Source organism: Pelmatolapia mariae, linkage group LG3_W (genome assembly GCF_036321145.2).
Source record: "Pelmatolapia mariae isolate MD_Pm_ZW linkage group LG3_W, Pm_UMD_F_2, whole genome shotgun sequence".
Taxonomy (NCBI): Eukaryota; Metazoa; Chordata; class Actinopteri; order Cichliformes; family Cichlidae; genus Pelmatolapia; species Pelmatolapia mariae.
This window is the reverse complement of record NC_086229.1, coordinates 90,214,853-90,242,140: the sequence shown is the minus strand read 5'-3', so window position 1 is coordinate 90,242,140 and position 27,288 is coordinate 90,214,853.

The window sequence follows — 27,288 nt, the reverse complement described above, 5'->3', positions numbered from 1 at the left end:
TTTTAAATCTTAATATAAAATGAGTAGCAGTAGGATGGACATTAGGTAAGGCTAGACTTTTTTGCAGTGATCTTGTATAGAAAACTATTTCTGTATCAGTAATATGTTTTCTTTTTGTCTGCCTTCAGAACTGCACATTATTATTTGCAGGTTGTTAACACAGCCTTCAGTAACAGTAATAAATCACACAGCAATAGTACATCAAAGATACTGAAGTGGCACATAACCTGGGTAGCTATACTAAAACAAGGTACAGTGGAACCCCGGCTTACGAAGACCCCATTTAACGAAAAATTCAAGTTACGAAGGCACTTAACGGCAGTATTTCTGCCCATGGTACGGCAAAATGCCCACGTAGCAAAATCCGCTTGCTCTGATTGGCTGAGCCCACAATGCCTTCCGAATCATGTGATAACCTCTTGGCTTTTGTACTTGCGTTTCGCTGTTCCACGTGAAAGACGTATTGTTGTTGCCGTACACGTACATGTACACGTACGTATGTATGCATGCATACGTATGCTTTCTTCAGCCTCCACCACCTCCGCCACCTCCTCCTCCACCAAGAACTTCGTCTTCAGCCAGCATCGCCTCACTCAAAATGGCGATGGAAAAAGGTGCTTCGACTTACGAAAATTTTGACTTACGAAAGACCCTCTGGAACGAATTCATTTCGTAAGTCGGGGTTCCACTGTAGTTGCAGTAGGCTAATCTTAGTTTTTAAAAAAATAACTTATTTCCAGATGTTTCTTTAGGTTGGAGGCGGAGTGTTTTGACGCTGAGAGCAGCTTGGTTGCTGGCAAACAGAGTCGCACAGTCAGATTTCCAGTCAGAGCCTATTATTGCGTGTTTTCTTTGGGTTTCCGGCAATGTGTGGAATTACCGAAATTAAAGAGGGCATAGCCTAACATATGAAACAGTAAAGGACTGCCATGTAATCCATTTATTTCAACAAAAGTAACTGTATTCTAATTATCACCTATTTAATGGAATACAGTTACTGATATTTTGTATGTTAAATATGTAACACCAGTACATGTATTCCGTTACTCTCCAACACTGGATGTAAGTTGTATTTAGGTTCTACTTTATTAGAACTTACTGGAGAGTAGACATAGGAGAGGGCATACAAAGACCATGCCTGCTGTGCGTTTAGATTATTTGCTTGATATCAAGTGATATTTCGTAAAAATGCAGTTATAGAAATCACTATTTATGTTCTCTTTTTCCACAATTATTTCTTTTTGTTTGTGGTGTAGTTCATTGAAATCTATATATTTGCTGTTCACCAGTTTGTAGTGTGTAGCCACTGTATTTTCCATTAGCACCAATAATAAACAAAGTTTGCTTGGAGCAATTATGAAATGCTCAACTCAACCTGAAATTTCATTTGATTGCAATTAAAAAAAAAAAAAGATATAGTGGTGGATGAGTGAATGAATGGAACGTAAGCTGAATGCATAGATCATCAATGCAACCAAATTGCTGAGGGAGGCAATCATATTATATATGGAGCATTAAACACAATCCCATTTCTAAATGATCCACAGCACATAAAACACTGATTTATACACATTATTTACTTTTTAGAACCATGTGACATTTGGTTGGCTGGAAATGTTGGTAAAATTATAGTTAAGTGTTAACTCGGAGGTCTCACGAGCAGCAAAAAACTCACGGTTCTGTCTCAAACCAGATCATGACTAAAATTATTTTTATATATATACCCCAACAGCTATTTCTTTAAGTAGCCATCACTGCATTTCCCATTGTGCCACACTGATTTTAAGGCTATTACAAATGGAGCTATTTGAGAGTCTGGCAGTAGTTCTGTGCACAGTGAAAAGATAATTGCTAAAGAACCCGTGATGCTATGTTGTGACAACATCACTGCTGATAGGGGATGAGAGGAATCACTTGTGTGTTAAAATTACCATTCAAACTTGGCCAATCAATCGTGGCAGGCATTTAAATGTTAACGGTTAAAAATGAACTGCTACATTGTTGGTGGACAAGTGGTGCTTCCTAGTCAATGCAGTGTTTATTCACAAACCGTTTAATTGCTGACAAGGGCATGTACCTTCGAGTAAAGTGACTACAGAACAAGAGATATTTACAGCTATTTTTTCCAACTGAGAAATCACCGAATAAAAAAAAAAAAAAAATCAATCTAAGAGAGGTCCCGCATTCATCATTAAATGACAGAGATATATGTCATGCATGGGAATGGCTCAGAAAAAAGCCATTATCATATGTCACATCAGCCATGCTCAGTGCTCAGTTTCAATCTAATGAAAAATCTCACAGCAAGATCTCAAACACATAGTTTCAAATGTCAGAGACTGCAGACCACTGCTTGTGAAGTGCACAGCCTTACAATACATGAGAGCCAATTGAAATTATAGAGAAATGGGAAATCCTAACAACAAAAGCTCTTATATCAACAGTCATTTCATATTAGAAGCAATCCACCCTTACTTTAAGGCAGCGAGCTGTGACGAGGGTCAGGAGCTTTCAGTATAAGCTGTGGTGGACGGGAATGTGTTTCAGAGAGGATCAGTACGGAACAAGAGAATTCCATTAGCCTCAGCCTCTAAAAAGACATCATATTTATCTTTTGTACCATAAACTACCTCTGTATCTTTTCCTTCTCCCTTCACTCAATTCACTACTTTTACTTTCATACCACCCTTTTCAGCTAAATGCTTTGCACTTGCCCGCCTTTTCTCACTTTTCCCTCGAATGTCACATCATCCCTTCCCCTCCGCCTTAAATTTCTGTGCAGGAAGAATTCAACTTGCACCTACACTGAAAAAAAGGGATTGGTCATCTCTTGGATTTATGTAAGCATCTCGCGTGTATTTAACACAATTACCTTATGCTTTAAAGTTAAGTGTAAATATAGTGTAAAAACTACATGATATGCAGAGAGGGTAGATTAAATTGTTCATATCATGTTCGAGTGAAGTAAGTCAGTAATATAGCAATGTTGACTCTTGCGACACCGCAAGGGATTTCAGTCTTGTGCGCTTTGGATCATGGATTGAGGAAGGCATCCATCTCAGTCAAGTCGAGCAGCCGCCTCTACTTTTTTTGGTATACCGAAAAAAGTAAATTGGGTGGTTGTTACATTAAAAAAGTCTACCTTGTAATTTGAACACAAAAATTTCATGTTTCTATCTTGAACGTAACTAAATCATGTAAGATCTGTACGAAATTCAACAACTTGTTCAGATGACATGATACAATCTAGTAAGAGTGGTTAGTTGCTGGACTCATGAAATTCACAAGATTGCACGAGATTTCAAACTGCAGGAAAATCACTGGAGTTATAAGAGGCAGACAACTACACACACACACACACCACGTGTATGCTATCGCTATTTATTCTATTTATTGTGGTTTAACTTTCAAGGACAAAAAAGTACAAAAAATTCTGCATCAAGCCTTGAAATCATAGCTTTCCTACTTTTGTTAAGCCTGGCTTTGTAGCATGATGGTTAGTGCTGTTGCCTCACAGTAAAAAAAGTCCTGGTTTCAAATCCACAATCTGGCTAGTTTGTAGTGGTTTCTCTCTGGGTATTCTAGTTTCCTCCCACAGTTAAAAGACAAAAGAGTTAGTTTAGGTTAATTGGTGATTCTAAATTACCCATGAATGTAAGTGAAAATTGTTGTTTGTCTCTATGTGATAGACTGGTGAGCTGTTCAGGGTGTACCCTGCCTCCTGTTGTCAGGGTGCGCTGTGTGGCAGGCTGGAGATGAGGACTCAAAATGCAGGACTCCCAGACTCGAGCGATGAACTTAACCACAGCTTTATTTGCTGGTAACAGAAAAATGAGCATACAATGTAAACTAAACTAAACCGGGGAATAACACACTAAACTCACAGGGAGACACCGGGAGATCCACACAGCATGAGGGACGACGCAACACTGACTCAGAGAAACACAGGGTTTAAATACACTGGGAAGTAACGAGGGGAATGAGACACAGAAGGAGGGCACAGCTGGACCTTCAAAATAAAACAGGAAACAAGAAAACACTACACAAGGACGCGGACTCGACACTGAGAGACAGACTGAATATAACACATGGAACCTAAATGCTAAACATGAGACACAAATCCTGAAACACGAATAAACAGAACATGGAACTCTAATAATAATAATACTCATAGCACCCGAAACCACAACAATCATTCAAAAATAAACCAAACCTCAGAACTCAAAATACTGGGTCGAAACTTCAGGGTTATGCCCCAGCTCTTCTGCAACCAGGATAAAGATAGGAGGATGGTAGTTGTTGTAGATCCATTTCATTTTTATGCTAACCAGACTCTAGACTTTGTTGAACATTATGTAATATGAAGACAACATGTAGTATTTAAGTGACCAAGTAGTACTGGGCTAAACGTTATTGAATAGTGTTGAAATAAAATGACAAAGGATTAAAATATTCCAAGAGCTCACCTTACTTCATCTAAACATGTTTCAATCACGTTTTATCAACACAAAATGCACAGGTTTATTGAATATGAGTAAGTTGTGTTGATTTAACTCAGTTGTTTAAGTTTCTGCCAAAGCAAAACAGTTGTGTGCAACCAATGTCCACAGTTGAATTAAGTAAATCCAACATGGCCTTTTTTTCAGTGTAGGTTGCATTTCATTTTGCTCTATAAGGCATTTTTTTTCTGCTAAAAAACGGCAATAGTAAAACCTTAACAACAAATGGCTGGTACTCAGCTGAAATAAACAATTTAAAGGCATTTAAAGGCACATGAAGGTTGTTCTGTCAGCTTAATTAAAGCACTGTGGTTTTAAGCAGCTTTACTATTTTTTTTTTAAAGCAGCACTACTAAAAATTGCAAAATGTATTTTTAAAACGTTCCTGAAATACAATCAAATTTCTGCTGCCCGTGATTTATCTCTGCAGAGTAACTACTTTCTCAAACATTGCTTTCTTCTTAACCAGTATTCTAAGTTCAGCTGCCTTTTTGCTTTCTATACAACAACATCATTCAAAAGGCAGTGACAGTTGTGCAATTCAGGAAAGCTGTGGCTGGCCCCGCAGTAAATCTAGTAGTGTTGGTAAACACACTGCTAAATTTAAAACTCATTTTCAAGCAAATATCTTGCAACCCCGACTGTAATTTTCATATGTGTGGTAAAAAGGAGAGAACCAGGAAGAACCTTTAGAGAGGAAAGGGAAAATGAAATAAAAAAATATTTATATTTAAGAATTCTATATTGTAACTGCATTATAAGTGACACCATCATGCACAGTTAAAAGATATCTGTCATAGGTTTAACGACCTAATAAAACAAATCATCGTCTTTAACTGGATCTAAGATTATCTAAATACAATTTCAAATGAACAACACCATGTCAACATTTAACAAAAACTAAACCAAAATGCAAAAGCAGTGTGTGAAAAATTAAGTACACCCCTCAAAAGCTTGTAGAGCTACCTTTAGCAGCACAAACTTGATGTAATCACTTTCAGCATGATTTCAGTCTTTCACAGTATGGCAGGGGAAATTTGGCCCAGTCTTCTTCACAACACTGGTTCAGTTTATTGAAGTTTGGTGCCCAGGACCATGGCAAAACAAGCCTAAATTATCACCCCTCCACCACTGTGGTTTACAGTTGGTATGAGTCATTCGTGCTAATATGTTGGGGGGTTTTTTGTTTGTTTGTTTCCACCACATTTGGCACCATTATGGTCAAATTAGAATTTTAATAAATTTAAAATCAGCAAAATGATTTAAAACTTTTGAAGCATAAAACTTCAAAAAGAAAGAACAATGCAGCATTCTGAACTGCACCAAAGAGGAAAACACTCAATTGCTATGTCTCTCTTCCAAAGGAAAGAAAAATGCCTCTCTTCAAAGTTTTTGTTACTAAATGAACTAATATTTAATCAACATATTGATTTATCTGGTCTTACAGAGACCTGGTTGTTGAATATGTGAGCGAGTCATTCATTTAACATTCCTGTGGATGCTGAAACCAACAGCCTCAACACTACATTTAATCAATTATTAGAGTCAATTGTCTTGATGCATGCTCAATCATCCAGGTAAGTAGATCTCAAAAGACTGATTCTGTTCATCTGGATGTAGCATTTTCAGTGGGAGAAACGTTTCGTCACTCATCCTCAGCTGACTGCAGGTTTCCCCAGTCTTATAAACGGCACATTTGCACAACGAGCTGTGAGGTCAGTTCCTTGATCATTAATTAATATGCAAATTGTCATGACCACTGATCAACAACAACTGATCTAAGCCCATCAGTCAACTGGCTTCTCTCAAAATGTAAATGAGTCCAGCTACCACTTTAATCACACTCTGGATGTTGTTCTGACATATGTCATAGAATTTCTTAATAACACTTACATTTACAATAATGGATGCAATACATTTCAGTATAGTGGATGTCTTGAAACAGTGCTGCAACTACGTTTAAGGATATAGTTTCTCCAGTGCTATCTTCAATGCAATTTGCCAACACAAGCCAGAGCAGCTGCCTAAACTCTACTTCTCACTGCAACAATGGATACCATGGCTCACAAACACGCAAACAAATGTGCACTTTGAAGCAGATAAATCATAAGCTGGAGACGAAATAGCATCTCAGTAATTTAGAAGATTAGCCTGGAAAAGGAGTTTGTTGCTCTATAAAACACAGCCCTCTGTAAAGGTAGGACATCTTACTGTTTATCACTGATTGAGAAAATAAGAACTCTAGGTCTAACAGCTGACTGATCATCTGCAGAGGAATAGTTTATTTCTCTTATTCGTGAACAAGATCCCGAGATACTTAAACTCCTCCACTTGGGGCAGTAAACCCATCCCTGACCTGGAGTAGGCACTCCACCCTTTTCCGGCACAGGACCAGGGCCCCAGACTTGGAGGTTTGATCTCATTCTCGCCGCTTCACATTTGGCTGTGAAACTGGAGGCTACCACCTGAAGAACCCAATAGAACCACATCATCAGTAAAAAGTAAAGGAACATTAGTAAAGTACATTACTTTGTAATTGTTAGCTGCAGCAGACATGCCATATGATTGGTGTATGAACACTGGTGCTTCCGGCAGACTTTGCGTTGTGCTACAAATTTATGTCCAAAAATTCCTTCTCAATTCTACATTGATTCTCAGCTCTGCATGCACATTTTGATTAAATTGTTTGGAGCTAGATTACATGTATTTATTCCCCTTGTTTGTGGCAATGAAAGCAGGACAATTCTCTATGTTTTGCGTTCGATTTGAGAAAATAGATCATGCAATATTTTCCCTGAGACATGATTACAACAGCCAGGTAATGCAATAGAATGTAACATCAACACAAAGGAAAGCTGGTGTTCACATCTGGAGGAAAAAGGGTTAAGTCCACAGTAAACAAGTTGTAATGAAAGACAGACGAGATGGAGAGATAGAGAGAGGAAGAGGAAGAAGGGGCAGGAAGGGTGTTCAAAGGGTTTGTTCTCGCATTTGAAAGGAGAATTTACAACAAGCAGGCAAACAACACACAGCAGCAGAGCTTTGAAGTGTCTGGCTATGTGTGGAGATGCCGGTGCTTACATGCCTTGATTAGCTGGAGAGAGTTTCACACCCCCTGCTGCACATGTTGTTGCTGTGATACCCTCACCAAGCAGGGGATGTGGTGATAGTCAGAGACTCAGCTGGAGCTGTCTTCATGAGTGTGTGTGTTGTAAGATTGTGTGTAGATGTGCATATAAACGTCTGCAGAGTTGGGTTACGCATTAGCATGTGTGCACGAGCAGCTCCGGTAGGTGATGTAAGGCAGTGGTGTGCAGTGGCAGAGAGTGAAAATGCCCTGTGTGCATGTATTTGTGTGTGTTCATGGGCCAGACTGTCGGCATAATTGGATTGACAGCTTCAACTGTGAAGGGTACAGCAGAGTCAACTGGTGTGTGTTCCTCGAGAGCTCTCCTTCCTCCACTTCCTCCTCATTGCCGTTCTCCTCTTTTCCTCCCACCTCTTTCTGCTGTGATCCTAATCAAGAGAGAAAAGCCAGCTTGTGGTCGCAGAGGATCTTACTCTCATGGAAATGAAAATAAAAAGGAAGAGGACAGACTTAAAATATACAAATATCTTCAAAACTCAAAGTGTGTGTTTGACATGGAAAACAGAAGAAAGTGTACCAAACCTGAATCTTGCAAGAAAAGCAACACTACACATGTTTTTAAACATACAAACATGGACTTTTCTAGGAAGAGGTGGAAGAGATAAAAACTGAAACATCCAATGCAGTTGGACGTTAGCTAGCATTTAACCTGCCAGCTCACACTTAGCAAATCTGTGTGATGCTGGATTGCACTGATGGACAAATAGAGCAGGTAATCTGGTGGATTTGCTACGAGTGAGCGGGAGTCTTATGTGCTGCCTTTTTACATTCTTCTAAGCAGAGTCTAAAACATTACTTTCAGCAGCGCAAACTCAAGCGACGTGTGCTATTTTCTGCTATGATCTATAGAAAGGACAAATGTAGAAAATCCTTTGACCTGTTTGTCCGAAGTTTGCTCAAAACGTTCAGTAAATTACAGGGTGTTGCCTTGCTGAACGTGATAAGTTTGGTGTTACTGTTGCCAACAGGCAGTTTGACCAGAGCCAACACAAACCACAGTAATCACACCAGAAGATAAAAAAGAAACGTTTATAGTCTTTTGTCAGCTAAATAGGGTGAAAAGCCAGAAGATGTGATAATTACTGAAATGCGTGCATACTTTTAGACAGTCTTTCCTGGTAGACATTCATTGTCTTTCACTCAGTTGCACAAGTGAGAGAAATACACGTGTAAAGAATGGAAAAAGAGCTGAATACAGAAGTCCAAACCACTTAGAGTTTTCCACATTTGCACACCTGCTTCACTGGGTGGTGTCAGAATATTGCCAATGGTTAGTGTATATTAGCAGTTTTTAACAAATCAAATGTTCTTGCTAAACTTATATTTCAAGTTTCTCATGCTAACCTTTTTACATGATGATAACACAAAATTTGCTCATGACTGATGAAGGCAATCACACTTAGTGAAACACTCCTAATATTGATCAGCTAATTTCTTCAACTGTCGCACACAGTAGAGCCCACACATTTCTGCGGGTTACCCAAATTAAAAGAATATATGTAACGCAATTGCTAGACATATTGAACATATAATCCAAATACATTTTTAGGAGCAACCGAGGTCAAGTATTGTGTGCGGTGGCGTACATTTGTATCCACTGAGAACATTGCTATGGAACTTGTTGTATGTAAACATAAAAACATTTCTATCTGTGCTCAGATCGCTGTAACTTGTTGAAAGGCAGCAGCTGAAGATCAAAAAGATAATGCATGAAAGAATAAAGGCAATAAAATGTTCTACAGGACTACATGATATATTTGAGTCATGGCTGTGATTGAAGAGCAAAGCACTAAAATGGGTTATGTATGTTCATATTGGATCAAAAATTGGATCGCTATCGGGAGTGGACCACCACATGTCCCAGTGGATACTGGACTACCTCACAGAACGTCCACAGTATGTGAGGTCACAGGGCTGTGTCTCTGACACGCTGGTCTGCAGTACGGGGGCCCCACAGGGAACTGTGTTGGCACCGTTCCTCTTCACCCTCTACACTGCAGACTTCTCCATCAACTCCCCACGCTGCCACCTACAGAAGTTCTCTGACGACTCTGCCATAGTCGGCCTCATCACAGGTGAGGACGACTCAGAGTACAGACAGTGGACTCTGGACTTTGTGGACTGGTGTCAGCAGAACCAGCTGCTGATCAACGCCGGGAAAACCAAGGAGTTGGTGGTGGACTTCCGGAGACGCAGACCCACCACACTGACACCGGTGAACATCCAGGGAGTGGACATTGAGATAGTGGACTCTTATAGGTACCTGGGTGTTCACCTGAATAATAAACTGGACTGGAGCCACAACACTGATGCTCTTTACAGGAAGGGTCAGAGCAGACTCTACCTGCTGAGGCGGCTGAGGTCATTTGGAGTCCAGGGAGCGCTTTTAAAGACCTTCTATGACTCTGTGGTGGCATCTGTCATTTTTTACAGTGTGGTATGTTGGAGCAGCGGTTTATCGGCAGCTGAAAGGAAGAGGTTGGATAAACTCATCAGGAAGGCCAGCTCTGTTCTGGGATGCACCCTGGACCCAGTGCAGGTGGTGGGAGACAGAAAGACTCTGGCCAAAATAACATCTCTGATGGACAGAGTCTCCCACCCCATGCATGTAAATGTTGCTGAACTGCAGAGCTCCTTCAGTGACAGACTGCTGCATCCTAGATGCATGAAGGAGCGTTTCCGCAGGTCCTTCCTCCCTGCAGCTGTCAGACTGTACAATCAGAACTGCTCCCAACAAACATAGATGTTTACATCAGCACTGTAACTGCAATAAGTTAATTAACCGAGTTGCACTACAACCTGGTTTGCCTCTTATCTGTAGTTATTTTTATTTAATTTAATAACTGTACAATACTCTGTATATAGTAACCATTGTCCTTAATGTAAATATTTAAGAAAAATTGTGTATGTTTCTGTTCTGTGTCCTGTGTACTGTTTGTTTGTATATGTGTCTTTTTGCTGCTGTTACAACCAAATTTCCCCTTGTGGGACAATTAAAGGATTATTCTATCTATCTATCTATCTATCATGATCATTTTATTGTTGTGAGAGAAGTATTTCTCTAAAATGATTCCAGGATCCAGTTAATGGACAAGATTTAGTTTTGATGGATAGATCTCATTGCATAAACTGGATTACTGCCACATCAGGTCACACGGATACTGGTTTGTGTGTGGACACTTTTAAATTCATGGTCCTTTTATTATATGCCTTTTTTCAACATTGGACTCTTAAGAAGCAAACAAGGGTTAATGGAGGTTGCTACACAAGTCAACAACTCAGCTATCAGAACATTCCTGCCTGCATTTTTCTTGCATGTTAGACTTGTTACTCCCTGTCCCACCATGACGCTGCTGTTAAGGCCACTCTCATATTGGCAATGGAACAGTGGGATGCTAGTTACCCGCTCTGCATGTGGCTGATGGCCAGGGCCTAACAAGAGCCATGGGTGATCGAGATGGATAGGATGGGGATTCAAATTCTTTTGCTTGTGTTCCTGCTTGCCAGGCATCTCCACTAACTGCCAAAAGGTTGGGAGGTTCTCTTTACATTTGTTTGCTTATTAGGTTCTCTATGTGTTCCTCCTGTTGTCTGTATTTTTGTAAGTTAGTCCCCATTTTTCATATTTTCCCATTTAGCCCTGTTCCATCTGACTACTGGAATTTTAACCTCTGTAAACACAAACTTGTGTGCCCACGCTTTTTATCTGTACTTCCCTTAGCAAAGAGAAGCCTTACCCCAGGTTGCCTAGTCACTGGGGGCAACACTGCTTACTACCGAATTGGCCAACATATGTAACTCTAATAAAACTTTATGACAATGGTGCATATTTAGTGATAGCTGTTTGACTCCTCTAGTCTACAAGTAAACTTCTAGTTTAAGTGCTTCTTGTCACTTTAATATGCTCTGTTTGAGTCATATAATGCAGCATAAAGAGTCGGGTGAAATGATAAAGTTCCTCTTCGGTTGTTTGGATATGTCAGTGCAGTACGTCTTTCAGAGAGCAGTGCTGCTACAATAGATGTATATTTAGCTCTAAATGACTTGTCACTAATGTGTATGTTTTTGATTTAGAAGATGAATTACATCAATACATAGTCAATATGCTTTTGGAAGTAAAGCAGTGGAGCAAAGGCATACAGCACACCGTTGTCACTGCCATCAGCTTACTTATAATGGCTCTTCTGTCCCCCAGCTGTCCCCTCCACAGAGACTCTGTGTGTGTGTCTCTCTGTGCGCGTGTATGTGTGTGGTGGTTATTATGTTTCTCTCGCATGCTCTCTCCTTGACAACCTAATTACTACTTTCAGCAATACACTGACATACAGATCGAAAACTGCAATCTGGAATGTGGCTCATTTTTGACAGGGTGGTGGTTTATAAGATGTTTGTATAGGAGATTTTTTCCCCTCTTTTTTCCCCCTGTTTTTGTTTTGCTTTCTGCATAGTTATGTACATTGGCAGTGTCACTGAAAAGGATCAAGTGTGATTTGTGATTTTAAAAAAAAGACAATGCTTCCTCTTGCTGACTTTGAATGAACTGCATTTACGCTGCATGCAATGTGGTTAATAGAGCGGTCAGTTTTTACCCATGCGACAGTGTTTTATCTATAAATGTGACATAACATCGCTAGTGAGGTAGAAGTAGGTGCTATAAACGGCATAATTAAAGAAAACACTATCATTTGTGCATGACTCTAGACTATTACTGAAATGTGTGCTTTTTCTAATAAGAGATTACACTGTTTGGCTGTAGATGGAAGGGAGCACATCCTAATATAACAGTTTTTTCAGACACTTGCTGCATCTTCTTTTTGTTTACTAGGTGTCCTTTGGTGTTGGTGCTCATCAACCATTAGTCTTGGCAATATTGCTGTGCAGTAATGCTTCAGTTTCATACTCCTCGTTATGCCGTGAGTGTATCTGAGCCACAAAATCTAGTTTGTACACTCTAACTCATAAAAAGCATGATTACATCCTGGGACCATAACCGGGGCACATACTCTGTGATGTAAAGACGTGTAATGTAAATGCACTTTACACAGTTGCAATTATAAATTTAGCTGTGCATAACACAGACTGAAAGAATGGTAGATGGACTGGTTCTTAAAGTTTTGCACTTTTCTACTCTAATTGAGCACTCTTCATACAACTTGCTTCATTCAGACAAGCACTTTTTTCCTGATACAAGTGCTTTCACACTCCAACAGATGCATCAGAGAGCATCATCTCAGGGTTAGCATCTTGCCCAAAGATATTTAGCATGCAGACTTGAGCAGACGGGGATCACACCACCAACTTTCCAATCAATAGGCGATGTGCTCTACCTCCTGAGCCACTGCCACCAGAGCAATAGCTAGATAGACAGATAGATACTTGCCTGACCAAAAAATGACAGAATGACTGCAAATGACCAAAACTGAAATGAATGGTCTTGCAGCCTCAGCTCAATGCACAGAAACCAGGAGAACAAAAAGGACTTTCTTCTGTCCTGCAGGGACAGTTTCAGGTAGGAACACACACAGTAGTGGGACCATGCACAAATGTGGTATTCTAAAACTGCCCTCAAACAGCTTAAGAATATACAAAGCACACAATGGAACATAAAATATAAAACTAAAACTTTAGTTGCTGAATAGTTTGTACTTTCAAACAGAATAAATGAGCCAAGATAGCAAAATAATCAAAGTGAAAAATGAGAAATAAAACTTGTGTTGTTCTCACAGTGAAAAGGGAAATTCTCCAGTTGTTTCAGCTTTGTTTGCGGTGGGTCTTACTCTGAATACTGCGCACAAGAACTATACTTCTTGTGGCTGCCACTTTATTTAAAGAGAATAAACATTGGAAGAAGAGCAGTAGTGCCACAGCATTACCTCCCTCTGCAATCCCACGGAAAAGTCCAGAATAATAGGCAGCTATTTGTGATCCCCATACACAGAGTCAAAACGACTATGGCCCTAGTATAGAGACATAAAAGTGTTTATGGCCAACACACTGTTTAGTTGAAATTAAATTGTATATCACAGCAACCAGCATGTGTCTGCAGTCGTCATCCGAGTAAATGCTACACAAGAGAGTGTTTTTTGTCCTTAGGGGTATGCAAAGACTGCAAATGAAATGTAGCGTTTTCACAAAAAATGGCAATATACACATTTGTTGCTTTAAGCATGAAGTTAATGTTTATTGCACAATTTAATGGCTACAGTGACATAATTAGTGTTTAGATTCTGCCTCACTTTCACTGTACAGCTCTAACAAAAGGCCCATGGTGCAGCCAAAGAGGAAGAAAATTGCCCCTTTTAACTTTTGATTTGCTCTTGCTCTTAATGTCTGAGTTGCTAGAACTGACTTCCTTTGTGCACCTAAACACTGCAAACACAGCTCTCAAGCTGTGTTGTGTGTAAGCCGTGATTTTTAATTTATTTATTTTGTGAAGTATCAGTGATGCGTTTGATGTGTGAGTTTGTGTTATACATGGTAACATGCGTAACACCCGCTCTAAATACCCCCGTTAATCTCTTTGGTCTCTGGCTGAATCCTTTTGACCTGCATTTATCACGGAGCGCAGTTACAGCATTAATCCATATTAACCTGTGTACTTTTCTTCATGAACTAACTACTCCATCTCCAGTCTATAGCGTAACTGAATTACTTCACTGCAGGCTGAAGGCCGCATTTCAGTTATTTGCATTAATTGACTGTGGAGGCATCACAGGGATTTGCTGTCCAGCACTGCCGTGGGTGTTGACTGAATATCTAAATAAATAACTGTATGCATGTCTATCACAGGAAATAAATATATTTGCATTCTGCCTATATGGAGATCATTAAATTGCAGTTGCATTTCCAAGCACATTTGAAACATTCTCCCACTGTAAGGTTGACAGGTCTGAACAATCAATGGGGCTTTAGAGAGACTTTTCATAAATGTTCCACTTCAGAGGTTATTTTTCTGCTTGCCTGCTTTTACTTTGTATTGCAGAAAAGAGACTTAAATGTGTGAGTTCAAACTGGATGCCACAGTTCAGCTTCAGCAGGTTGTTTTCAAAAGCAAATGTGTGGACTGTTTTACTTTACTGTACCACAAAGGTTATTCTGGTATAGAAGGATTTCAGCTAATCTTAGCTGGGGGAAAAAAAGTTTTTACAAAGTAAGTTTACTGTAGCCTCTTGTGCTTATTTTATGGCTTCACAGATGATGTAATATTCCTTTGTAGTCTCATAATTATGTCACCATTCAGATAAAATGGTTTATAAATAAACATCTGAGCAAATATTGAACAGTCTGCTGTCACAGATCAAAGGCATCAGAGTTTAACCACCGACTATGACTACGCCATACCTTTTCTGATGCTTAGAAACCTGACAGTGCTGCACTTGTAATTATTTAATTCTTTTGATTCACATAGTAATGGCTATTGGAAATATAGTTCAAAGCAACAAAGAAGCCAACTTTAGTGGCACTTCAATAAAAAGCAGGTTCAAGGTTACAATAAAACAGGCTAGCAATCAAAGAACAGGAAACCCTGCTGAGGCAAAATCCAAAGACAAGTTTCACAAAGCAAGCAGAGACTATTCTAGATGGAAACTGTACCCTGAAAAGCACAGGCACAGGGGGAAAAGAGACATCTGGCAACTGAGCAGTGGAAAGCTAGGAGTGTATACACTGATGGGGCTAATTGGGAGAATGGAAACAGGTAAGTAGTTGGGTGATCGGATCAGGTGATTCAGCAGGCTGGCGGTGAAAGCGGCCGGTCTGAAGGGGTGAAAGAGTGCATCAATTAAACACAATAAATCAGTGGCAAAAACCCAAATGTGTGACACTCTCGAGCACTGATTCAGAGATTTTTCCTTATATAAAATGTTTGCCTTACACCTCTGTCCTTACACCTAGCATATATAGGAGGAGAAAAACATTTGTGTGGTGGTTACAATGCCGTGTTACGCTTGACTGTTCACGCATGTGTGGTTTACGCATGGTATGATTTACCACGCTGATACACAACCATATGGGGTGTTGACTGTTTTCTCTCAGTCAGCGTTCCAACAGGAAAACATCTTCTTGTCTGTGAGTCATCAGTATGAATAATGACACTTTGGGCTGAATGTTTGTTCACAGATCCCCAAAAGAGCTGCAATTTAAAGAAGGCAACATGAAGGACAGCCCGCTCCTTGCCTTGAGTGTTTGAAGGGCGGCGGTGACTACAATGCATACATGCTGAGAGCACAGGTCTGAGCAGGAAAGTAATGTGTGCTGCGGGTGGAAAATAGACTTGGAGGGTGCCTGCATGCTCGTCGGGCTAAGAGAAAGAAAACAGAAGCAAACAGGAGTATATACCAGGCTAAAGCTGGGAACTTGGATGCACAACTCCCTGCAGAAGCTTAGCTACTATTTTAACCACGGAAGAAGATTTAAGCGTTTTCCTCCCTATTTTTGACTGTGTCTGTTTGTACTGTATTCATCTGTGATTCATAAACATGCTTCAGCTGTGTGAGTGTGTGTGTGTGTGTGTGTGTGTGTGTGTGTGTGTGTGTGTGTGTGTGTGTGTGTGTGTGTGTGTGTGTGTGTGTGTCTGAGTGTGTGAGTGACTAAAACAGTGTGTACTTGTGTTTATTTCAGAACCACCTGAATCCCAGTCACCTCTCTGTGGCAAATTTTCCACTTAACATGATAGAAATGCCTTTGGCCATGAATAACACATTTACTATCAACTGTACCTGAGGCGAAGAATTACATGATCAGTTTCCTCTGCTAGGATATGCTAAAAATTGAGAAAAAAAAATTCTGTCTTCCTTCTTTAAGGAAGCAGAAGCTAAGGAAGCAGCACAATTTTAACGATTAAGAAAAAAGCTAGAAGAGATAGATCAACCCCCCAAAAAGAGAAAAACAGCCTTAGCAGTCAGTAATGATTTGTGTCGCCTTCAGAATCACAGTTGCTGGGAGGGTAGTGTGCATTTGTGCGTACTTGTGTCTGCCAGCGCAAGTGTGTGTCTGTGGGTGTCAGTGCATATGTGTGTCTTAGGGCTGAGTGTGGAGGGGCTAATGGAGTGTTGATTGCCTGGCGGTAAGCAGGCATCAGTGGGTAATTGCAGCTCTACGGTGTAACAGTTCTAAAATGAAGACGCATTTCGCATTCAATCACTTTGCCTCCAGTATCGATGCCTGTACATTTGGTGATTGGTGATAGAGGCTTAGAGTGTGACCGCGGTCCTATATCTATACGGAGCTGGGTGACATAATTGGCACAGTGATACTGAGCTGCAAGCCACACTTATACTCACCTTAGCTGCTTGTATTAGAACAAGCAGTTATTCAGGATGCTGCCAAACTGTAGATTTTAAATGGACTTGACAAATTTTTCTGGGAGTAAATGTAGAGCCGCGCGGAGAACAAACCGAAAGGTAAAAGAGCTCGAGGTGGAACCAGAGTGTCCTGCCCTTTCTTTTTCCTTCTGTTTTCTCTCCCTTCGCGCCTGGTTTAAGTCTCCCCTTGGTGAACCTCACTCGCGTTGCCAAGCGACAAGGTTGCCTGGGAGCAGGGCTTTGATGAACAGTCACAGTGTAATGGAGGTAGCCCTGCTAACACGCTGTACACAGGGACAGACAGGTGGACAAACACATGCATGTGTGCAAACACTGTGTGGCATGTGTGCAGCCAGGGCAGACAGGACACAAATACATCCACTGGAATCGTTTCTAGTGTTTTTCTTTTTTTCTTTTACAACTGCAGCTTTGACTCACGCTAACAATCTGGACATAAGTATACAGTGACTGGTACTATGTCTTAAGATTAGTGCAAGAAAGGCAATTTGCTATTTAATTTCCTCAATTAATTCCTTTGATGAATAGAAACTGATGTCAGGACCAATGTTGAAAGCTGCAGCGTGCTGAAATCTATTATAGTTATCCATGACCTCTTTAAGTAATTAGCCTTCTGTGTCGTAAAAGATGTGTTTAAAAAAAGGCTATAAAACATTCTGCTGCTTTGGCAAATCCAGGATATAATTTAAAGTGTAAGAGGCAAAATTTTGTCTGACCAGTACCTCAAACGGCTTTGCTTCCACATAAGAGAAGAACAAAAGATATACTTGTATTTACTTCCTCTATATGAGGCATGTCAGTGGGATTGAGGAGATCCTCAAAGTATGACTTCGAAGACCCAACTACTGTATATCCTTGGCTGAATTCAGGTCAATCACTGAATAGATGAATAGACACCACATTGAACCTTGAAGTAGGTGTGCTGCAGCAGCAGAAGACCACACCCAGGTACCACTGCTGTCAACTAAAAACAGGAAACTGAGGCCCTACTTTGCATGGGCTCACTAAAATTGGACAACAAAAGAAACAGCATTGCTTGGCCTACCTGAGCATAGTTACTGACCATTGTGACCACAGTGTACCCATCTACTGATGCCAGCTTCAGCCCTGTGGCAGAGCTCAAATCATTTCAAACTGCTTTCTTGACTATGATGATGAGTTCACGGTAGTCAAACGGCTTCTACAGAAACCAAATTTCAATCCAACAGAGCACCTTTGGGATGTGGATGAACATCAGATCATGGATGTACAGCCAACAAATCTTCAGCAACTGCGTTATGCTATCACATCAATATGGTCCAAAATCTCTGAGAAATGTTTCCAGCACCGTGTTGAAACTACGCCATAAAGATTTAAGGCCGTTCTGAAGACAAAAGGGATCTAACTCCACACCGGCAAGGTGTTTTTCTCAAATGCTACTCACCCTTTTACACGTGATTTCTGGATCATCACCAAATGTGTTTAGAACAAGAGACTGTGGCTAAACAGATGTCCAATTAGCCTGACTATTTCATCACAAACCTTAGTTAAGAAGGTAAGAAGATTGCAGACAGATACCTCAGTTTCCTCACCATGACTGTCACCTAATCCTCCTTCATACACGGAGCTGCTGCACTTTACAATGTCTCTTCTTGTCAAAACCCTATCATGTCTCTATTAGTAATATAATGAGAGCTCAATGGTAACAGCCGTCGCAACAGGTCATCTGGGAGATGATGCAAAATGGGAAAAGAGAGAATCATTAATATGGACCATCAGTTTCAGCCCTGTGTAACACTGACACTTAATCTGCACTGATGGGTCAACTAAACCGCATAAAATATGCACAAACGGACAGATATGATATCACCGCATGCAATCAAAGAAAAAAAGGATGGAAAATGACACGAGCACAGTGGTCAACACCATCAAAGCTCAGTGTCACAGTCTGCTGTAACAAAATGTCTGATTGAAGGGCCCCAGCATACCCATGGATGTGGTAATTAAAATAAAAAAAACGTTTGATCAGTCCAAGTAATGAAGTGTCTAACCCACACAGTCCACTGCCTGAAGCCCAGCTGCTCACATGTAGCTTCCCTATCTCTTTGCATTCTTAAAGTAATAGTCTAGTCTACAACTTTTTCAAATAATTGGCTATTTTCTCATTCTTACTCTCTCTGTGTGGAACATGATAGTGATTCAAACTGGTTCATAAAAGCATTTACAGTTGCTCTAGGAAATGTTCCTCTGGCTCTCATAAGTGTTTTACATTTCCGATGACTGCAACAGTACTTCAGTTATAGCTGCAGGCTCACACCCAAAACTCTCTCAGCCTTTCCAGTCAGCTGCGTACACAGATGCACACACCATGGACTGTTATGTTTGGGGTTATGATTAAGGCTTGTGAGAGTGCCGCCTGCAAACATAAAGCTACTGGTGGAAAAATTGCTGAATCTGACTTTTAAAATTATCACTACCAGGGAATAAAACGCCCCAAAATGGCCCCGTAGTGAAGATTGTAATTACTGATTTTTTTCTTCTTCATAAGCTGTAAACATGGCACGGACATAAAGCAGATAGGGATTCACACTAGTATATATTTTGACTTATATTTCTGGCCACCTGATAGATGAAAGCCCAACATTCACTCATCTTTTCATGGTTTGTAGCTAATCTGGTTTGGCCTCTGGCTTCTGAGGGAAATATCAGAACCACGTTTTCCCGCAAGTAGCTGATTTTGCTGAGGCGATCAGGTAGTGTATGCTGAGGTTTTAGGACTTTTTCACTCGCTGTGGCCAAAACAAACAACAAACAAACAAATCTACGAAAGGGAGTTAACAATGATGATAACAATAGTAACAGTAATGGGGCAAGCAATGAGCAAGAGGATGCTAGAAAACCTTGCACTGTACTTTTATGATATGTCCTTCCAAACATTGCTGGTATCAGTAACTGTAAGAAAAAACACATGAAAAAACAGCATATAAATCATATAAATTGCCTTTTGTCACCATAAAGCTTCAAAAACACAAAGCTTCAAGGACATTCAAGGACAGACTGAAAATGAAAGGAGAAAAACAGTCAAAGCAATCATTTGTTCGATAACTTTGATCGATCTTCCCTGACAACTTCCTGTGTATACAACCCAGATTGCTACAAAATTGCTGTAAGATAGACATTTACAGAAAAAGTCTCACCATAGCTGCTAAATCTGACAGTCCAGTCAGGTTGTGAAATAATATTTGCAATGCCTATATCACATAATAAATTGTCAGTCTGATATGTACAGATGGGGTGAAATGATGTGTGTATCTACTGCAATGCGAGTATTCATAAGTGTGTGGGATTGTCTTTATCTGTCAGTCTAATTGTGATTATGGCATTTAATTAAGCCTGATGATTTGCACTTCTGTAATAATCATTAGTTGTGTGCGTGCATGCGTGTGTGAGTGAGTGTGTGTTTGTGAACATGTGTGAAAAGTTTTGGGCCGTGCCATTCCACTAAGACCAAGGATGAAACTCTCTGACTGTCTATCTGTCTCACTGCAGGATTAGCTCCGTGTCATCGCTCTTGGAAAAGAAAAACTCTGTTGACACTGAAATCCTCATCAAATCATCAAATGTCCTCTGGCTAAAAATAGTCACCTCATGTCAAGCCATGGAAACATTCACATCTTCTACAGCAGCTACAACTCGCACGGAAGCCACCGTGGTAAATGTCAGTGCCATCTTAGAACAGCTGCAACATCCACCTTTATAACCACATAACCTCTGTCAAAGGATTTTTCTACAATAATACAATGACAGCTTAGTTGTTTGTGGAATTTGTAAAAGCCTGACTCCCTTCTGGCAAACTAAATGACCTGTGAAAGCTGGTATGAGAAACACATAGTTGTGATACATAAACAGATGGAACTTTTTACAGGCTTACACTGCTAACTAGCCAAGTGTGAATATAGCTAATTAGAATAGCAGTGATGTAAACGTCCCCACCACATATGCGTGGGCGCATTTGTGCATTTATGGGTTTGACACGCATGAGTGGAGAATTTAATGTTGGATTTCCTGTTTTGACTGTCAGCAAAGGTGTGATGTGGTATTTTAGCCAGAACCTCGTACGTCCTCTATTATTTTCAGTCAACAGCACATGCACAGTCAGTCATTTACATAAAAGCTATAAGAACAAAAAAGGCTGGCTTGCCTATTTTTTAAAAAAGTATGCTGCCTGTAGAAAAACACAATACTTTGAAGTTTATATTTGGTATTATTGAAGTATTTTGAACACACTGAAAAAAGGAGAAGTAAAAACTTGTTCATTTTTGTTGTCTTGTTTCTGTTGAAATATGAAAGAAATATAAGACTTTAATGTCCAACATATATAATGTCCAAACTTTGATATGTAAATTGACACCATGTTTCATTAAGGCAGCAGTAAACAAACCTAGTGCTTTTTGGTTCTTGTCAAGTGGAAGTCGTTGCAAAGAAGGTGCTGCACCAAAAATCTCCTCAGGATTGCTTTTAGGAAGTTGCTGTGGTCACCTAATGCAATGGGCATTGGTCCGCGTGGAAGATGCTGAGTTGTCTACAAAGTTCAGAAACTATTTGGAAACGGTTTGGAAAATGCTAGTTCCCAAAGCAGTTGCTAGGCAGATTTCAATGCAGCAGTATGCACCTATTTGCCACTATTTTAATGCTCGCAATTGTTAGCACTTTTCAACAGCTAACCAATTGGTCATACAATACATACTTTTCCCTAGCAACCACTGGTTGCCAGGGGTTCACTGACCAGTCTCTAGACCTAAGTGATCGGGGCACTAGCAATCAGTTTTGCAATGACTACCAGCAATCTCTCAAAACTGGTCAGGGGATGCACATTTTGTGCTAGCAGCTGATGGTTTTTAGAGACAGTCACTGAGGGGCCTAAGACTTTTGAATACAAACTTTTCTTTTTACATTATATAATAAAATTAGAACAAATGCTGGCCTACAACAAGATATTGAAGGCCAAATTTATCCTGATGAATACATACATGTTTCATACATGTGTGTTAGTTAAACTGCTGTATTTATAGAATAAATGAGTGTGTTTGTGAATTTTGCTTCAGTAATCCATCAGACTAGAAAAACTAAATAAACATCATTTCATTCCTAAACCATTGTTTAAAAAACTAATTCATGGATTACATGTGATTTTTTCCTGATATGGTTTATATTTCAGTATAGTGATATCTTTTTTTTTTTTTGCACTAACTTCTTTACTTCCTAATTTTTGCTGCTACATTAAGGAATGTTTACTGTTCCTGCACTACCTACCTACCAAGTTTTTTTCCTTAGATAGTTAGATAGTTAGTTTTTGTTAATTTATGTTGTAATTTATGTTAGGTCAGTCTGTCTTGTCTCTGCTAGCCAGCTAACTAGGCCTCTTAGTTAGCTAGTTTAGTGTTTTTCTGTTAATTTATGTTGTAAATTTATGTTGCATGTAGCACCTTGGTCCTGGAGGAACGTTGTTTCGTTTCACTGTGTACAAACTGTATATGGTTGAAGTGACAATAAAACCAACTTGACTTGACTTGACTTGACTCTAGTACTATTATACTTAAACACATACTAGTACTTAAACGCATCTTTATTTCTCTTAGCCACAACAAGTTGTTAAATATGAATATTGCATTTCCTTACGTAGTCAGTCAGGCCATCCTATTTGCTGTGTTATGCTGGAGTCAGGAGAACACCTGGAAGTTAATTATGAGGCTTTTCCTCAGGATGTAGTCAGGCAGGTTTCCCTCTCATTCATTGACTCCTTTGTCTTGCCCGGGGCTTGGTGTATTGGCTGTCAGCAAATTGCAGTGCAATCTATGCTGTTTTTAATCATGTTTTGAAACAACTACAAGGTAGGCTATGTATTCTCCTCCCCATATCTTACCTTTTTAGAGAGTATTGTAGTAGTATTGTATTCGCTTTTCCACATTCTTGATTGGGGTGTGATTGTCACAGAGGAGGCAGGTAGATGCTTTATAACCCGCGGTCGCAATACAGTGTCTCTTTATTCTTAGATAAGCTGATTTTGAGGGCACTTTGATTACATTGTACAGCCTGTTACATCTGAGCTAACGCGTAAATTTCATTTCTACTCTACTTGCTGTCACCGCTAAAGCTCAGTTGGTGGCCAGTGTTTCACTGATGCCTTCTGCCTTGTGGCTGCCCTTTACAACGGTTGTATAACCCACAATGACCATTACATTTGTCCCCAAAGAGTTGGTGTCTTGCCTGATACTGTCTGGCCTGAAGCTGTCTTGTATGGTGTTTGTCTGGTGATAGTAAGATAATGAGCTGGCTTTTGTTTCATATGAGTGCTGTCCAGCCGTTCCTTCAGTAAGGTGGTCTGTCCTAATGCAAAAGAAATGTGATGTAGACGAGTTGTGCTCTGACTAAGCTCATCTGCAACCGGCTGGCAATGTGTCTGCATTTACAGATTAGATGGCAGTTATCTGAATCGAGGCTGGACCGGAATTGTTTAGTGACAGGTTACCTGCCACCAGGTGACCTGTGCAATTGTCTTGAAATTGAAATTAGTCACCCAGAGGTTGAGGCTCTTGCATGCGTAACCTCTGAGCAACAAGCTGGCTGCTTCAACTACTTGCAAATGGACTCAAACAGCAAAAAAAATTTCATTGCAATCACCAGGAAACCATCAGTGTTTCCAAATTGCAACAAAGTTGCTGTCCTATTGTTACTTTCTGACTGTGCCATAAATGTAACTATTTCTGCTTTCCTTCACACGTTTGTGTTTTTAACAATCATAGAATTGTGCTTTTATTGTAGCAGAAGATTTTAAAAACTTAATATCCTATGAAGTAAAATATTAAGTTCCTTCCTCATGTTTATTATACTGTTTTACAATATTTCAGTAAGGAATTGTAGTACATACCAGCTACTTTATTTGAAGCAAATATGACTTATGTGCAAGTTATTAAAGTTTTAAACTTCAGGTATAATTCATGCATAAACATTTTACTAAATTGCTGTCATTATTTAATTGTTACTTAATATTACTTGCTATTTTTTTTGCCTTCTCAAGCGAAGTGGAGCATTAATAGATCCTAAGAGGTCTAGAACTCCTTCATGAGAGTGCACACGGAGCAGCTAACAATTAAGTAAGTTAATGTTTAAGGTCCTTATTTCTGTGGTAAGCGGCTGATTTCATTAATCAGGATCTACTAATGAATACATTTACAGTATATCAATTTATAGTTATTTAAGACAAATCATGACCTAATGTGTTAATGTAGTGTCTGACTGATTCATTTCTCAGGCATTCCCTAGTAACTACTTATTGAACACTAACAGTTTCTTGCATCTTTGCTCTTTCTTATTGGAAAAGATCACTTTTCCAATCTAATTAGTGATCTGCTCATATACGAAGGCCTCTTTACTTGTGTTTTTTCCAGAACAGGAGAAGTGTATGCTCAAATATTTATCAAGTGAAATGTGCTAGCTGTGATTACATTTGCAACAGCCTTGACATCAAGAGCAATAAGAGATTTACTCACTTTAACAGCATGCTCCTCTAAAGGGAAGTCATACCTGCATTGTACAGTTTCATTTCATATTCCTTTTCATATAAAGTGCATTTGTTCACTGAATTATTGAACATTTTATGACTGTTGGGGAAATTGTTTTAGGTGTTAGCTGTACAGCATCGTTGTCTAAATTAATGTGCTATCTGTTTCATACTTTGTTTTCTACGTTTTACAAGTGTGCATTTTACCTGAAACATTTAGGACATCTTCCAGTGTCTGAGAGACGGACTGAGCATTTGTTTAGAATAAAAAATGAGAGGAGTGAGGAGGACCAAAGCATATTAAACATATATCCAAATTAGAATTGTAGAAGCTTTTATATTTACTCTGATTGCAGGTGAGTTTAGATATAGAATTATGTGAGCCACAAATGTGAGTTTATAGCCAAGACTTAAGTGGGAAAATGATACAATGTCAAGATCAAAGGACACATTATAAAATCTAAAATGCTTCAGTCATCTAATCTTTATTGAATTCTTCAGTTTAGAAACTTTAGCACTGAGCTGAAAAGCTTTTATGGGATTTATTAGGGATTTATGCGAGCAAATGCTATAGGAAAGTCAAGCAGTATGCCCTACAGCATTTCCAGTTTAAGTTCACTTCTAATTAAGAAAAACAAGGTGACAGCATTTCTACTTAAGTAAGATATTCTGGCAGTCTTTCCAATCAGCAGCACTGTCCTCCCTAACCCGACCCTCACTTGTTTTTCTCTGTTTTTCTCTGTCCTGTCGTCATCTGACAGCAACAACCACAGAAGTAGCAGTGGCAGCAGTTGTGACAGTGCCAGAGGCCACACTACTCTGCCACACAGTGATCTGGCAGTCTGTTGCCTCCTCTGCTTCGTCCTATCATGGTTCTCCTCCCCTTCCTTCCCCCTCACCACCTCTCCTGGCACCCTCTCTGTCTAAGCTGATAGACACTGGAGCAAGACAAGGGGTCAGCCTGGCCACCAAGCATGTTTGCCCACTTCCACCTTTTCACGGAGCATGAGTAAACGTGTGTGTGTGTGTGTGTGTGTGTGTGTGTGTGTGTGTGTGTGTGTCTGTATGCGTGTGTGAGTAGTTGCTGTAATAAATGAGTGTATATATTTGGCATGCCTTTTTTTTTCTGTCCTCTTTAATTTAGGCCCTTCCTGCTGCTCCTGTCCCATTCATTTACAGTAGATTAATTTTGTTAGTTTTGTTTTCAGGCACAGTTTAAATTTACACTTTATGTGCCTTTAAAGTACATACATGAAAAGCCAGAGAGTAAAACACTACAACTGCTGCACCAACTGCAGGCAGACTAAAACAGTTTCATCTCACTAGATTTGGCTAAGAGTTCTATGCAAACAGTCTAAGATGCCAAAGAGATGAAATCTGAAACTGTTGCAGTGCGTATAGAAAAGACACTCAATTAGGTTCATTTTAAAATGTTATTATCTTAATTTGCCCCTCTTTTATGGAATATTTTTTGGGTTCCAAGTCTTTCTATTCATGCAATAGCCCTTTTCTTTGCAGGCATTATAATATTTCATAACTAATTTTGAATCAAATAAAAGTTCTATTTTTCTCAGATTTTTCACTCCTTTGCATTATCCCTAAATTATCATCTTAAAACAACCTGTTTGCCTTTTTGTTTGTGAAAGTGTGAAAGCGAAAAAAGGAGGAGAAATGCTTTCTTTGCTCTTTAAGCTAGCACTATTGATGTCTTATTGGATCTTTGTAATTAATTTGTTTGTGGAATGCTTAAATGTTTCAGACCATTAAAGAAATTTTAAAATAAGAAAAATGTGATCTGAGTTAATACAAAATGCAATTTTTAAATGATTTTTTCATTTCTTAAGTCTACCTGGCCACATTTGTAAAATTGCCTCCTCTTATTAAATCATGAAATAACTGTGACTAACCACATTTTTTTGGATAGCTAAGTTTAATTTCACCACCTACACCCAGACATGATTACTGCTGAATCGAGAAAAGCTGAAACTGAACCTGTCTGAAAAGTCAACTGGGCTAAAATATCTCAAAAAGCTCTACAAAATGCTGTGATCTACAGAAACACAAGAACAGATGAGAAACAGCTATTTATATCTATCAATCTGGAAAATGTTACAAAGCCATTTTTAAGGCTTTGGTGCTCCAGTGAGCCTTGGTTTATGAATAAAATTACATTGCTGATTACGTTGCTGAATTGTCGCATTTGTAAATCCTACATAGTTGAAGAAGAAGAAAGCTCTGCTTTTACTGACACGCGTCTAAGATTAGGGGGTCTTTTGAACGCAATCTGTGGCAGCTTGCTGAAATAGCCCTTCATAATAGGGACAGAACATATAGTGTGCCAATATTTGTGAATAATAGTGGCCATATATTTAGTCAGAGGTGAATTTTGAATGGCACATGTAATCTTATTGTCTATATTTGTTCAAGTCCAAGTGGTGTTTAAACGTTCTAATTGTATTCTTGAAATGATTCGGGCTTGTTTTACCTGCTAATGTTTACACTCTCTTAAAAGTCTTTGTTCTACATCAGCCATTTGTGCTTTGAAATCACAGTGGAACTGAGATATAGAAAGATTTCTTTTTAAGGTATAGAAAGATATGAGTCATTATCCACAAATGGAAAAATAAACTGTGTTGAACCTTCTCAGGAGTGCCCAACATATCAAAGTTATTTCAAAAGTGCATGGATGGCTCATCCAGGACTTCACAAAAGAACCCAGAACAACATCTAAAAACCTGCAGGCCTCACTTTCCTCTATTAAGCTCAGTTTTCATGATTCAA